Source organism: Gossypium hirsutum, chromosome A13 (assembly GCF_007990345.1).
Source record: "Gossypium hirsutum isolate 1008001.06 chromosome A13, Gossypium_hirsutum_v2.1, whole genome shotgun sequence".
NCBI classification, from domain to species: domain Eukaryota; kingdom Viridiplantae; phylum Streptophyta; class Magnoliopsida; order Malvales; family Malvaceae; genus Gossypium; species Gossypium hirsutum.
The window spans coordinates 34,258,149-34,272,674 of record NC_053436.1 but is presented as its reverse complement, the minus strand read 5'-3'; positions in this window follow the sequence as shown (position 1 = coordinate 34,272,674).

Below are 14,526 nucleotides of genomic sequence, written 5' to 3'. Positions count from 1 at the left end.
CTATTTCATGGTTTCCATGGATTAGCTAGTAATTTGACATACATAACACCAAATATGATCATGATTAGCCATTCCAATGGCTAATCATTACCAAGCATTTCCATACCACTCAATAACCATATCATAAGACCATATATACAAAATGATTATAATGCTATACATGCCATACTCAAAATATACAAGCCATTATGCCAAGATGGTATACGGATAGTGTGAGCGAGCCTCCGACCGTTCCCGATTTCCGAGCTGGCTTGTCAAAACTACAAGGAATGAAAAGGAGGGAGTAAGCATAAATGCTTAATAAGTTCACATGAAAATAGCAAGTAACATAACCATATAAGCAAACATAAAACATCATTTGCATAATCATCACCAAGACATTCATATCACATTTTCATTTATCATCTTACCATATTGTTGTTATATCGATTTTTCAACCCGAGGGTTAAGTACATACCTGTTCAAAGTACCCATTTCACAACACTTACCAATACGTCCCTTTCATCTTGAGTATTCCTCCATTTCAGTAGAACTTTACTCGTTGAACACATCGGAATATAATTCGGATACATGGAAATTTTGCACATAAGTGCCACATATGTACCCAAGCTACCATGTAACCCGCCCATAAGCGAACTCGGACTCAACTCAACGAGCTCGGGCGTTCGCATCCATAAGTGAACTCGGACTCAACTCAACGAGCTCGGATGCCTAGTTACATCTCACGAACTCGGACTCAACTCAACGAGTTCGGATGCCCAAATATCCCAGTGACATGTCACTTGTATCCTAATCTATTCCTAAGGTTCAAACGGGCTTTTTTCCTTGATCTCACATCTTTGCCGTCTTCCACGGAATATCGAAATCGATACTTCGGTGATCGTTCATACTCATCAAGTAATTCACATAATTACATATTATTCAACAATAACCACAAAGCATAATATTTCATGATAATAATCGGCATCATATCATATAAACAACATTAAATTGCTTAAAATGACAATTATGTTACTACATTTACACATGAACTTACCTCATATGCGAAAATGGCTACTTTTACCATTTCGTCCACAACTTGGTATTTTCCCCATTTTAGCCCGAATTTCAGTTTTCCTTGCTCTATCATTTAAAATATAGTCTAATTAGGACTCACATTATTCAAATTGACCCAAAATCATATTTTGGAAAAATTACAATTTTGCCCCTAAACTTTTGCATATTTACACTTTTGCCCCAAAGCTCGTAAATTAAACTTCAGCCTATTTTCTTATGTTTTATGACATGCTGATCATTTTTCCTTTCTATGGAAACATCAAATTCTCACTCTAACATGTACTTATGACTATTAGGTATTTTTACCGATTAAGCCCTTTTGCTCGTTTTCACTTAAAACCGAGTAGCACAAGTTGTCTAACATAATTTAAAACCTCATATTCTATCATAAAACACCAAAATACACAAATTTCACCTATGGGTATTTTTCCAAATATAAACCCTAGGTTAAATTATTGCTAGCATAAGCTAAATCGAGCTACCGGGACTCCAAAAACGTAAAAATCATTAAAAACGAGGCTAGAAGGGACTTACAATTGAGCTTGGAAGATTGAAAAACCCTAGCCATGGTTTCTCCTTGCTATATTCGGCCATGGGGTTGAAGATGAGCAAAATTGGCTTTTAATTTTGTATTTTAATTCATTTTACCCCTAAATGACCAAAATGCCCTTACTACTAAACTTTCCAAAAATTCCATCCATGTACAATTTTTGTCCAAGACTTAGAAATTGGTAAAATTCTATTTAAGACCTCCTAATTAATATTTCAAAACAATTTCATACTAGAAACTTCTAGAATGCAAGTTTTGCAAATTATTCGATTTAGTCCCTAATTTCAATTTAAGCACTTTATGCATAAAATTTCTTCACAAAATTTTCACACAATCATGCAATCATATCATAGACCTTAAAATAATCATAAAATAATTATTTCTATCTCGGATTTTGTGGTCACGAAACCACTATTCCGACTAGGCCCAAAATCAGGATATTACAAAAATCGTGTACAAAAGTGTTTCTATTGTATTTAGGTTGTCAATATAGTACAAAAAAATTTATTATACAAGTATAAGAAAAATTCAAAAAAAAATTCGGAAAAAAAATTAAAAAAATGATTTGTGCAATTCGATGGTTGCTCGAATGTCAAAGCCCTTGATTTGAAATCATTCCCGGTCCACCTTCTGTTCTAATCTCATATAATCTCATACACACCACACTTTTTACCCAATTCCCTTATTCTTTCAGCCAACCCTAAACCTATACGCGTCTCCCTTGTTACCCTATTGAAACCGACCCCTAAGCCTACGATAAAGCCTTGGCAAGTCCGACTACGAAGTTGAGAGAGAAAAGATTGAGAGGTAAAAGGCAGCATAACATTAACTAAGTCCAAAAAGTTTTTTTTACAAAGAAAAATAACAAGTATTTATAGTCTAAAGACTAGCTAACCGAATGGACACTTTACATACTTAATAATTAAGTAAAAGTCTCATGAATGCATCTTGAAAATTCTAGAAAGAAGTCCTTTGATGTTCATGACCAGATTCAGCTATGGTGGAGATGTCTTGAAGGTTCTTCATGCTTAAGGAAATGAATCATGAATGAGAGACTCCCTTGGACATTAGTTAGGTTCGGCCAACTTGAGTAATTGAGGCAATCAATTCATGTTGTTTGGTGAAAAGTTGGGAATTAATTGGGGAGACTTCATGAGCCAAATTAAGTGTGAATGTCGATTCTTGAAGAGTCCATAGGTGTGAACACTTTGAATTGAAAGGCCATGCCATGTGAACGTAATGTGAACGGAATTTTAAGGATCATGGAGGGAGATATTAGGCCACATGTAGGAAGTAATGGGAAGCCTCATTTTAGCCGAACAGTCACTTGGAAAATGAAGAAGTAGTACACCGTACATGAATGGAAACATTCATGAACCTTAAACACATTGAATGTGGCCATACATGCACTTAGCCGAACATGCACCTAGGAGATTCAAAGCTCTTAACCGTCCATGCGCCTCCAAAAAGACATGTTGCTTCATGCTCCATATGTCCATTGAGTTTCTACAAGAAAATGTGAACAGAATTAATTCAAGCTAATGTGAACACAAATGTAAACATTAAATTTGGTTATGCAAATTAATTATCATCAATAAACACTTTTAAGACATATTTGATAAAACTAATAATGTGAACTAAATTTAATATGTGGTTTATTAATTGATACGAACTGCCTCGGGGAGAGTCGAGTCGTATGCTGAGTTGCCCGATCGTCTACGAGAAAGTATCGTTCAATTTACTTGCGCAAGGAACGCTTTCCGGTCCAACGTAAATCTAAGCTACTACCTCACGGAGATGGACCTTTTCAAATTCTTGAACGAATAAATGACAATTCTTATAAAGTTGATCTACCAGGTGACTATAGTGTTAGTGATACGAACTGCCTCGGGGAGAGTCGAGTCGTATGCGAGTTTGCCCAATCGTCTACGAGAAAGTATCGTCCGGTTTGTTCAAAAAGGATGTTTCTAAATAAATTATGCGGAAGCTATTCAAGGGGTTCAAATAAAGGGTTTAAAATATGAATATTAAGGTTCGGTTTAAAGTAAATGAAAGAATGGAAAGAAGGAACTCAAAACCAAGCACGAACCAATACTAGAGAGTATTGACCCAATTGCTTATAGGCTTTCAAGGTGGAGGATGAAAATGATAAATCTCGACCCGCTACTTAGCAAAGTAGGAACCTCAGTATAAGAGTGAAAGAAACAGGGTTGACGCCACTACTAGGTAGATAAGTCAACAAAGTCTCAAACAAAGTTTAGAGAAGAAAATTCTCACAAGATTAAATTCAATAAAAAATTTGGCAAAAAGTCCCTTACAATTGAAAGAAAACAAATATTTATAGGCACATAGATGACCATTCAAATTCGGCATCTAGGTGTTCACACAATAATAAAAACGTTCACACTAATGTATTAAAATAGTTCATAAATTCGGTAGATTCATGAACTAGTTGAATGGACACTTTCTTCCCCCTAAGTGTGTGCATGAATACTTAATCATAAAGAAATGCTTCAAGTGACTTGTATGTGCACCAAAGGTTGCATTCATCTCCTTGGGATGTTCATGCACTTGTATGGAGCATGTATCCTCATAATTAAACTCTTTAATAGCATGTAGGTTCATAAATGGCAGCATGAACCTAGTAAATTCGTTCTCCGCTTTGTGCATACACTTAATTCAATCAATGTGTTGAATTATTGAGTTAATTCCTTTGATACGAGTCATAAAGGCCCAATCCAAGTTCAAGAACGTGATGGGCTCAAATTGCCACAAGGCCCATAACGAGATCAAAGGCCCGACAAATGCGGTCCAAACTAAATGGGACCATTCAAGAGCTTGTTAGCAAGGCCTTAGATGCATACACGAGAGAACCAGAAAATCAAGATTCACTTCTTGTTTTCAAGAAAATTAAGAAACCGAATCTTGGCCCAATTTTGCTGTTCGAAGAGATTTCAAGAATCAAGAAAATCAAGATTTCAAATCTTGGAAATCTTGGTCCAAGAAACCAAATCTTGCAGCCAAAACGCATTGGATCTCCAGTACGAGCGTCAACGACCCAATTTCGGTAGGAGATGGATCACAAGCCCAAATTCTTAAAAGCGAGGCCCAATAAGCAAATTCCCAGCCCAATCAAGAAATCCATACATATTTAGTTGAAAATCAGGCCAAAATGTCAAAGGGCCCAATTTGTAAACATTTTAGTTGTTTAAGTTAATTTTTAAGTTTTAGGAATATCACATGTAAAATTCGGCCCAAAACAGCCCATATAAGTGCATGGCCGAATTTACCTTGTTATTTTATTAATTAGGTTTAATTTTTATTAGTTACTTGTGAGATTAGGATTTGGAGGCCTATATAAGCATTGGCCAGCCATCCTTTGTAAAAACATCTTATTATTATTTTTTCTATCAAATTTTAGATTTGTTGAGTGCAGAATTTTCTTTGGGGTTTTCTCCAAGAATTCTCTCTTGAGTTTTCTTTAGAAGTTGTTTTAACAATCTTTTGATTGTGGGAGCCATCTTCAACCTTCTTCTTGCCATCGATATTCTTTGGAGGGGAGATTAGAGCCGTTTGAAGAGATTTGTGAAATCTTTCGGGATTTCAAGGATCTTTAGGACTTATCCTTTAATTCTTGCTGTTTTCGATTTCTTTCTTTACTTTTCTTTGCTTATACTTGTGCCGATTTCTCATCTAATATTTTGTTGTTCTTGTTTGTTTTCCAGCATTAATTAAACTCAAGATCTCATCGTTTAAGTTGTTCTCCTATTGGCAGCACCCATTCGAACCCAAAAATCCCCAATTCCTAGGGTTTGGCCGATTGGATTTCTTTCAATTTGGGAATCAATTGATTGTTGGAAATTGAGCATTCTTGGCCGAATCAATTCCTTGGCAGATTCGCATCTTTTCTTTCTTCTCAATTTCGTTTGATTCATCGATTCTATTTCTTTTCTTCTTGCTGCTCTTTTAATTGAATTTGGGAATTTTAAATTCAAATCTGATTCGGTTTAATCTTGTTCTTTGTTTTGATTTCAGATCTGATTTGTCTAGAGCTTTCATAGGAATTTCTCGTGACTTGGCAACTCGATCTTGGTCCGCGTGCAACCCTCTATCATTTGGTATCAGATTTTGGGCGTTTTGGGTGTTCTTGGTTGATTTCTAAACTGATCTCTATTTTTTAAAGCATAAACATCAGTTTTACCCAGAAAAATTGTTCAAAAAAAATTCATTTGAGTGGGTAAACGTTGTCCGATTGATCTGAAATTTTACATACATATTTTTGGCACTGTGATTGAATATAAAAAATTATTCCCGCAAAAAAACAGTCAAAAAGTCAAAAAAATCAAAAAAGACGAAATTCAATAAAAATTTTAAAAAATATTCAGCGGGCTGAATTTGGTGCCCAAAATTTCCAGATCAAAAATTCAATATATAAGGACACTCCAGATTTAATTTCGTGATTTTTGGAGATCGGGAACACCTCAAACAAAGTTGTCAAGTTACTCCGCAGTTTTTCGGGTTTTCTGTTTTCAGCAATTTTTATTGATTCTTAGCTGTAGGTTTTCATTTGTTTCCCTTTATTCTTCCTTTACGTTATCTAACACCTTCTTGTTTCTTGTGTTAGTAGGATTTAAACGTGTGCACAACTTCTTCCTCGGTGCAACACGAATCAATTGGTGTCTCGTCAGTTTTTGGCATCCTAGTGCAAATTAGGATTCTTTGGTAGTTTGGTTCACACTCTCTAATTGGTTGATATAAACTCTGATAAAGAACTCACAAGATTGAATTCGACCTCATTGAGAATTTGATTTTTTCTTTTTGAGTGATTAACGGTGAGGTTTGATAACTTTTATTTTTGAGTGTTGAGTGTTTTGCAGGTTTTAAAAAAAATGTCTACAGGTGATAATAATAGTGACATATTTAAAAAATTCCAACAACAGTTGGATGAACAGGCTGCTGCTCTTCGAGCCTTGACTGCTACCATCAATGAGGTACGATTGAATCAAGAACCTCAATATCGATATCCAATCAAGGAAGATAGGGATAACCAGCCCCATAGGCGCGACCCTCGACGTGTCCCTAGAATGGATGATGATTTTCGTGATCGTGGGCAACCTTCTTTGGCAAAACCAAAGAGTGAGCAGCAACGAGAACATCTCTTTCATACTCGCTGCCATGTATAAGGGAAGCTTTGTAGAGTTATTATTGATGGTGGAAGTTGCACGAACGTAGCCAGCACGACGATGGTGGAAAAGCTTTGCTTAACCACTACCAAGCATCCACAACCTTATCAACTACAAGGGCTTAGCAACGAAGGCCAATTTAGGGTCACTCAACAAGTGCGCATTGCCTTTTCTATCGGTAAGTATCAAGACGAAGTTGTGTGCGACGTAATGCCTATTCAAGCCTGCCATTTGTTACTAGGAGAACCATGGCAACTGGATCGAAAAGTCACTCACGATGGTCGTACCAATAGGTATTCTTTCAAGCATCAAGGAAAGAAACTTACCTTAGTGCCGCTCACTCCGGAACAAGTCCATGAGGACCAAATCAAACTGAGAAATTCTGTTAAAACAAGTGAGGAAAAAGAAAATGGAATGAAAAAGAGCAAAAAGAGATTGAGAGTGAAAAGGAATGTGAAACAGAAAAGAAAATTGAAAAAGAAGTTGAAGAAAGAAGAGAAAATGAGTTAGAAAAAGAAACAAAAGAAAAAGACGAGGAAAGGCTAGTGAGGAATGTTTCCACTAACCAAGATATGAATTTTTCTTGTGTTGCTACTTTTCAGGTTCCCGAAAGATCGAAAGATAACTTTCAACTTCAATACCTCTCAAATGAAAGACGCTTTCATACGATCAACTTAGGCAAAGATGAAATCACACTACATGATCCCGAAGGTAAGCGAGGTAAGGAAATTTTAGAAACCGAGTCCAGTGCAGATTTGAAAATTATTGATAAAACTTTTGGTGACTTAGTTCTTAAAAGATTCCCTCATTTTGATCCGATTAATTGTTACTCTTCGATTGGGTTGATAAAGTCATTACAAAAAGAAGCGTGATTTGTTATTTTTGATTTACATTGTGTAAATCCTCGAATTTGTCCAAATCTGTTTTGGAGAATAAGGTAACGAAATTTTCCAAATTTGTTTTCAATTTATATTCGTGCCTTAAACAGTTTATGTGGTTGTACATGAAGTTTGAGTTCCATTTGACAAAGGTTAACTCAACAACGGAGATCCGACTACACTATGCCCCTGATGAACGAAGGTTTGTTTTAAATGAAAAAGGTAAAATCGACCCTTATTCTTTTGCTTATCAAGGTAAGATGCTTGAAACCTTTGAAACACTTTTGTACTCCTCGGATAGCGACAAAGATCGTGTTGATGAACACTTAGATCGAAACGTGCTTGACTGTCCTATTTTATTTATTGATGATAAATCTATTTTGATGGTTGATAAAAAGATTCTTGTTTTTGATGATGCATGTGTGAGTGAATCTATAGACCATCGATTAAGGCAGGTAATCTGAATCTGTCCATTCACATGCGTTATACCTGTTCTATTATGCTTATAATTGGACTACAAGCTTGTTTGCGTTGCTATTACTATTTCATGGCTATTCTTTTCAGTGGACTCAATTGTCATTAGTCCCATTCGATCGAGGAAAGTCGTGTTCATTTGATTTTTTAGATTCGAGGACGAATCTTTTTGAGGAAGGGGGGAATGATACGAGTCATAAAGGCCCAATCCAAGTTCAAGAACGTGATGGGCTCAAATTGCCACAAGGCCCAATAACGAGATCAAAGGCCCGACAAATGCGGTCCAAACTAAATGGGACCATTCAAGAGCTTGTTAGCAAGGCCTTAGATGCATACACGAGAGAACCAGAAAATCAAGATTCACTTGTTTTCAAGAAAATCAAGAAACCGAATCTTGGCCCAATTTTGCTGTTCGAAGAGATTTCAAGAATCAAGAAAATCAAGATTTCAAATCTTGGAAATCTTGGTCCAAGAAACCAAATCTTGCAGCCAAAACGCATTGATCTCCATTACGAGCGTCAACGACCCAATTTCGGTAGGAGATGGATCCAAGCCCAAATTCTTAAAGGCGAGGCCCAATAAGCAAATTCCCAGCCCAATCAAGAAATCCATACATATTTAGTTGAAAATCAGGCCAAAATGTCAAAGGGCCCAATTTGTAAACATTTTAGTTGTTTAAGTTAATTTTTAAGTTTTAGGAATATCACATGTAAAATTCGGCCCAAAACAGCCCATATAAGTGCATGGCCGAATTTACCTTGTTATTTTATTAATTAGGTTTAATTTTTAGTAGTTACTTGTGAGATTAGGATTTGTTGGAGGCCTATATAAGCATTGGCCAGCCACCCTTTGTAAAAACATCTTATTATTATTTTTTCTATCAAATTTTAGATTTGTTGAGTGCAGAATTTTCTTTGGGGTTTTCTCCAAGAATTCTCTCTTGAGTTTTCTTTAGAAGTTGTTTTAACAATCTTTTGATTGTGGGAGCCATCTTCAACCTTCTTCTTGCCATCGATATTCTTTGGAGGGGAGATTAGAGCCGTTTGAAGAGATTTGTGAAATCTTTCGGGATTTCAAGGATCTTTAGGACTTATCCTTTAATTCTTGCTGTTTTCGATTTCTTTCTTTACTTTTCTTTGCTTATACTTGTGCCGATTTCTCATCTAATATTTTGTATTCTTGTTTGTTTTCCAGCATTGATTAAACTCAAGATCTCATCGTTTAAGTTGTTCTCCTATTGGCAGCACCCATTCGAACCCAAAAATCCCCAATTCCTAGGGTTTGGCCGATTGGATTTCTTTCAATTTGGGAATCAATTGATTGCTGGAAATTGAGCATTCTTGGCCGAATCAATTCCTTGGCAGATTCGCATCTTTTCTTTCTTCTCAATTTCGTTTGATTCATCGATTCTATTTCTTTTCTTCTTGCTGCTCTTTTAATTGAATTTGGGAATTTTAAATTCAAATCTGATTCGGTTTAATCTTGTTCTTTGTTTTGATTTCAGATCTGATTTGTCTAGAGCTTTCATAGGAATTTCTCGTGACTTGGCAACTCGATCTTGGTCCGCGTGCAACCCTCTATCGTCCTTCCTTTGGACGTTCTTGAACCCATCCATGCATGTGTAGTAGCTTATAGGTCAATTCAAAGTGTGAACAGCTACTTCTTGGCCGAATAAGTGCCTTGGAAAGTTAGGAGACAGCCACCATACATGCACTTAAGCCATTCATGCATTCTATCATCCCATGCATTTGATCCATTCATGGACTAGCCTTTAATGTCCATACATGCATTCGACACATGCATGAATTTGTAGAAACCTTGCATCTATCCGTACATGCACCAGCATTTAATACTTCTTCATTCATGAGTGTGGAATGCCCAAAAGAGATGTTTCTTCATCCATACATTGTACCGTCCAAAGGGATGTACCTACCTGAAATAAAATGTCATTAAGATTTCTCATGAACACTCATAAATTCGGCATGATGTGAACACATTAATGTCATGCATTAATTCAGCTATGTGAACATAATCAATTTATGTAATGACTATGACATATTAATAAAAATATTAATATAAGACAAGTTTAATGCTTAAATAAATATGTGCAAATTTTATTTAATGCATTAAAGACAAAATCGAGTTTAAACTAAAATGAGCTAAGCTTTAGCTCGTGAGCTAAAGTTGAGCTGAGGCTAAACTCCTAAGCTGAAGTTGAGCTAAGGTTTAGCTCGTGAGTTGAAAGTGAGCTATGAGTGAGCTCGGTTTAGCTCAGGCAAGATGGATTGAGCTCGAATAAGCTGGATTTGAGCTGGACGGAGCTCGTGGAGCTGGAAACAAGCTTGGATCAGCTTGCCAACATGTCATTGCTCGGCTTGACAGACTTGCTCGATAAAGTTCGCGGGGCGTGCTCGTGTCATTCCCCCCTCTTTTAGGCGACTTGTCCTCAAGTCGAGCTGTTTATCCATGGGAGAAATTTGAATCGTGCATGGTTTTCCTTGATCAAATGGGATGGGAGATGTCACACAAACCTGAAAAATTCTTACCACAGCTGGTAAAAAGAAACTCAAAGGAGTCAAATTCAAATGTGTTCGATAGTTCATAAAATATTCATTCAATCGAATATATGCCAAAAATCTCAATTGGACAAAGCAAGCATGCATAAATTTATCAAAGAGTTTCGTTAGACCATCGTTACAAACATGAAAACTAAGTTGGATCAAGGGATAATTGGTTGAAAATGATGGTAGGCACTTAAACACATTATTCCTCATCCAAAACATTTTAATTTCTTTAATCGAATATAGTAACTCATTTGGTCCCTTGTCTTGCTCATGCAAGGTATGCCATGGCCAAAGGTATGCTAACTCTTCCTTTCGTTTTTGAACAACATGAGGGGAGTCTCCAAATTCCACGTAATAATCACATCATCACAATGCCAAAAGGAAAAATCCATCACATCAAAGTATAACTAATTTCCAAACAACCAATCAATGGAATTTTCAACTTCAATCGAATTGAGCAAAGATATTTGAAAATTTTCAGATGACTTACCTTGACGAATATGAAGAGAAGACAATTGAGGATTGGATTTACCTTTCTCGGTCAAAATGAATCTTCTCTCTTTGGATAGATAACGTAAGACAAACCTATTACTCCGATAAATTTGAATAGGTGGTGACGCACCATGACATGTCTTGCTCCTCGAGGGGTGGAATTCACAAAAATAAGACTGGTTAGTATTATCGAAAACTATGGACTTAAATGGAAAAGGAAAGTTACCATGGAAATTTGATTCAATTCCAAAAACATAGGTTGGCCTTACCTTCTCGAAATGAAACAAAAATTTCAGATGTGGCCAAACAAGGTGATTAATAAATGAATCAAAATTGAAACCCAAATCATTGAATTTCACCTTCTTATCAAAAGTTCGAACATCAAGCAAACATAATTTGAATGTAAATGATGCAAAGCGCTTAATGTTTCCATAAAATGAATTCATGTAGCAAATACCAGGCTTGAACACACGAACTTGATCATTTGATTTAGCAGGCAACATGTTAAATAAGGAAAATATAATCAACTCATCGCATGATTCAAATTTCACTCGTTCAATCAGACTTGAAAAATTGGCACAACCAAGCATATTCATTTTATCACCAAAGAAACGATGCAACATGTTATCATGCAAGTAAATCAAAGGAAACTTAAACATGAAAATACTCAAACAATTTTGCATCGTTATTTCTACTCGAACAGATAGATCAAAGCATGGAAATCTTGCACAAAATTTCAGAGATTTATCTTGAAGAACAAAGTCAAACAGATCAATTACTTCATGCAAAAATCTTTTAGCGCATATATCGAGCAAAGAAGTTGTGTTCATGCAACCTTTCAGAAATTCAAATCCATCACAAATCATTTGAATAGGCACGTTTAAACAGAAAGATGAATTCAAAGAATTTTTATAATCAAACAAATCAAAACGTGAAAAACTGCTATCACACACATTCACAATTTGCACAGGATGAACCAATCCAACAGAATCAACAAAATTGTCGTTATAAAACATGTCATAGGACGGAATCTTCATGACATCTTTTGAAACAACATCGTTAACATTAGTATGTGAACAGTAATTAACCAAATCAAAAGATGGAAGATTTTCAAAAATAAGGCCATAAAAATCTATTTGAGCAACTTTGTATTCAAACAGCCTCGAATCAATAAATAAGAAATCCTTACCTTTCTTACCTTCAATTGCAAGGGGGTGGCTGTCATTCGTGAACTTACCTTTTTCGAACAACCTAAAACACCTCTCATTTGGAAGGTAATGTAGATGGAATTGGTCGCACAAACTTCTAGGAACCTGAAAAGTTAACTCACAAGAAGATCGAACAGGTGGGTTAGTAGAAATAATCCTCACTTGCTCACTTGTTTTTTCACTCGATTCTTTTTCTTCTGAATCACTCGTTTCTTTTGTTTCAATTTCTTTTTCAATTTCTTTTTCATCTTCTTTTTCACTCTCAAATTTCTTTTCGTTCTCTTTTTCAATCTCATTTTCTTTTTCATTTTCTTTTTGCTTTTCAAAGGCTTTTTCAAAGGCTTTTTCAAGTTCTCTCAAGATTCGCTCATTTTCTCTCTTACTTGCCTCTTGCCTCTCTTTTCTTTTTATTTCATTTTCTTTTTCTTCTTTTGCTTTTTCTTTTCTTTTCTTTATTTTCTCTTTACAAGAATGTACAAAAGAACGATGAGAATACAAATCTTGTTCAAAAGATGAAGAACTATTTGCATATGATTCACAATCAAAACTTCGTGAAGAATACTTCGAGTAAGATTTCTTTGAAGATCTAGTAGGAGTATGTCTTTCTCTTCGAACGCCATCTTGGAATGAATCAAAATCGTAATCGTCTTCTCGTCTTCTTGAATTTCTTGATGAAAAGGACTTTCGATCGAAGTCACTTCTCGAATTCGATGATGAATATGAGTCATAGTATGAATCTCTTTGTCTCGAAGTAGATGATGAAATGGAATCACGATTGGAACTTTTTTCAGGTAGTAGTCGGGGGTATATCTCCGTGGGGTTCTTGGTTCCGTTTTACGACTTGAAGAAACTCGATCACTTTGGTCTCGTTTAGTCGCCATTCTTCGCATTTCTTGAACCAAGTATTGGTATTCCGATTCGGTGAACTCTTCGCGTGACATGATTTTTGTTGCTAAAAAGAAAATGTTAGATCACAAAACAAAATAAAAAAAATTAAGTACCTCACCACAAACCTCACAATTTCGCTCAGAAAGAAGAAGAAAAAAAAGGTGTCACTCCCGCTCGTGTTTACACTCGTTTGGCTTTTACCTCCACTCGAATGATCTCACTCGCTCTAGCCTTTTACCACTCAAGCTTACTCTCGTAACCTCGTATTTTGTTTCTTTCGACTTGTCTTGGTGCCTTGGGGTCGGTTTCAAGATGGTTACAAAGGTTAGAATGTCACGGTGTACGGGTAGGCTAAAAGAAAAATAGTCTTTAGTGTAGTGTGGTGTTTTTGGGGGGGTAAAAGTTGCTGGAAAGAAAGATTGAAGGTCGGAACAAAAATGTAAACAAAAGAATAGATCTTGATCACACACTTTCCTTCTTTTTTTTTAATTTCGTATTTTTTTGTCTCTCTTTTTTTTAATACTTCGCAATATCACTATTACAAGAGAGAGAACGAAAATTACAACTTGAATTTTTTTAACTACAAACCTATTTCGATCTTGTTACGATCGTCGGTGCCTCTCGAATTACAAGCTCTGATACCAAATGATGTGAAACGCCTCGGGGAGAGTCAAGTCGTATGCGAGTTTGCCCGATCGTCTACGAGAAAGTATCATCCGGTTTGTTCAAAAAGGATGTTTCTAAATAAATTATGCAGAAGTTATTCAAGGGGTTCAAATAAAGGGTTTAAAATATGAATATTAAGGTTCGGTTTAAAGTAAATGAAAGAATGGAAAGAAGGAACTCAAAACCAAGCACGAACCAATACTAGAGAGTATTGACCCAATTGCTTATAGGCTTTCAAGGTGGAGGATGAAAATGATAAACCTCGACCCGCTACTTAGCAAAGTAGGACCTCGATATAAGAGTGAAAGAAACAGGGTTGACGCCACTACTAGGTAGATAAGTCAACAAAGTCTCAAACAAAGTTTAGAGAAGAAAATTCTCACAAGATTAAATTCAATAAAAAATTTGGCAAAAAGTCCCTTACAATTGAAAGAAAACAAATATTTATAGGCACATAGATGACCATTCAAATTCGGCATCCAGGTGTTCACACAATAATAAAAACGTTCACACTAATGTATTAAAATAGTTCATAAATTCGGTAGATTCATGAACTAGTTGAATGGA